The sequence below is a fragment of the Crocodylus siamensis genome, chromosome 9, assembly GCF_052110815.1.
Source record: "Crocodylus siamensis isolate JL-2025a chromosome 9, ASM5211081v1, whole genome shotgun sequence".
Taxonomy (NCBI): Eukaryota; Metazoa; Chordata; order Crocodylia; family Crocodylidae; genus Crocodylus; species Crocodylus siamensis.
Window position 1 is genome coordinate 17,400,542 of NC_143403.1, and position 2,221 is coordinate 17,402,762.

A 2,221-nucleotide genomic window follows, 5' to 3' on the forward strand; every position below is an offset into this window, starting at 1 on the left:
CGGGAGTAGCGCTCTCTGGCTGTTGCGTCATCAGGAGTCGAGGGGGCGGGGCTAAGCCGCCTCTCGCGCGCCGGCTGGGGCCTGACTCCACGTGACCCTGAGGACGGGGCGTGAATCGTGCCAGGAGCCTTCCCATGTTCATAGCCAAACAGCTGTCTCTTGTTCCTGAGGGAAGAGGCCCATGTTGCCAGATGTACATTGATGATTGTATTTGCATGATCGTTTCAACTCTTGTGCCAAGGACAATGCACGATAATGTTTGAGGCAGTTAATTGATGCAAAACCCGAGTCACTCTCTGAGCGTTTTCATCTCCTTTTGGGTTTGCAGTCAGCACTTTCTCAGGGCTGCTTGCCTCAAAAAGAAAAGCTTTAACTTCGATGACTTCATTCTCGATGCCACTTACAGTGAGCAATATCAAATTAATAAGACTTATTTGTATTTTTTTTCAGTGTATGATCGTTTTTTCAGCAAATACGATCATTTTGAGCTTCCGATACGATAATTTAATATTTAAGACCTGGCAAGGATGGAAAAGGTCAAATAAAATCCTTTGCTATCCCAATTTCAGAGGAGACCAGCTGCAGCTGCAGTACCTGGCCAGGAAAAATACTCATCTACAGAAATTGCATTCATTTAAATAAGCACAGTTTCCAGATTTCCCCCATGTTCCTGCAGCTGTCTTGTCTGAGCACCAAGGGGGTCAGGTTGCCACCAGCTTTGTCAACTGGCACAAAAGCAAGCACCATCTTAAATACTCGATTCAGAAAAATCACAAATATTGTTAGAATTGCTGGGTGTACTAGCAAAAATACCTTTTCCTTTTGTTTTTTTTTACTCCGTGTAGCCCTGAAGGCCGCGTCCAGATGTGCAGGCACATGCAGTTTTTTGATACCGCAAACCTCTTTGTGGTGCCACAAACTCCATGCAAGGAACGTTAAAATGTGCCCTGCACTGCAAATTTACAGTGCCAGGGCAAAACTTAGTAGTGGGACTTCCTAGTAGCAAAAAAAAAGTGCCGTGAAAATAAGTGGTGCAGAGCATGTGAAAATAGCATGCACTGGAACAAACAGAGGCTTGGTCCTCCAGTGAGACACTCGGAGTGTCTCTCCTCCATTTGTGCCCCTGCTGCGAGGAGCTGCACAAGGGCAATTTCCCAAAGCGGCACATGCAGGGTTGCAAAAGTGCACATGCAGGGTTGTGCGCTGAGGCACAAAGCAGTTTGTGCTGCTATTTGTGCCGCTGAAAGCACACGGCGCTATGCCTCTGCAAGCTCATCTTGACACAGCCAAAGAGTCTTTTGGGCTTGATGTTTGAAGGCGTCATAGATACTACGCAGAGACGAATAGCAAAAAGATCTCCACCACCAGAATAGTTTATGATCATTTAGACTGCAAAAAGTTTTTGCCATGCTGCCTGCTGCTCTTTGTTTCATATAGCATCTCTGAATAATGTTACTAAGCTTTTTTTAAAATAGAAAAGGCCTGTTAGGCCTGTAGTCTTATTCCCTCAGCAGGATTTCTCTGCTTTGCTGTAGTGGTACCTTCTAGTGATGTCCCTTTTAGTTTTAATAAAGGACGAGGTTTTTACCAGTTTTATCAGCTCTCTTCTTAGCTATACCTGTACAACTAGAATTTTCAAATTAAGTCTGATAGAATTTAGCCTGTTTTGTCTGTTACAGTGGTGACAATGTCTCATTACTCTGAAAAGTGATTCTGATACTTGTTAAATTCTCATGAGCTATGCAAGCGAAGTGTGGGACTGCTACGGTCGCATTAAGAGTATTTTGGACATGAGATGCTAAAAATGTTTTCCATCTTACTAAAGGTATGGCATGATGGTGCATTTGGGTTGGCCTGCTGCAATCTCTCTCATGCTTTCTAATCCACGCCAAATCAAATGGCATGACACAGCTTTTTCAGAGACTGTCAGAATCATATTTATTGGCCAGATGAGGTCACTCAAGAGCAATCCAATCAATCCTTAGAGGTAAAAATACCATTTTCTACAACAATTTGAACAAATAGCTAATGGAGAAAATCAAGGTGTTCCCATAAAAGAATGACAGTGCTCTATATATTGTTCTAAATCAGTGGTCCAAAATGTTGTGATTTAACCACGTTTGAGTGCTGTTACTTGCTACGAAGGCAGTAACAAACAATATCCAAACAACATACAAAAAGACCATATCAAAGGTGTGTTCCTCACAACAGTCATGTAAAG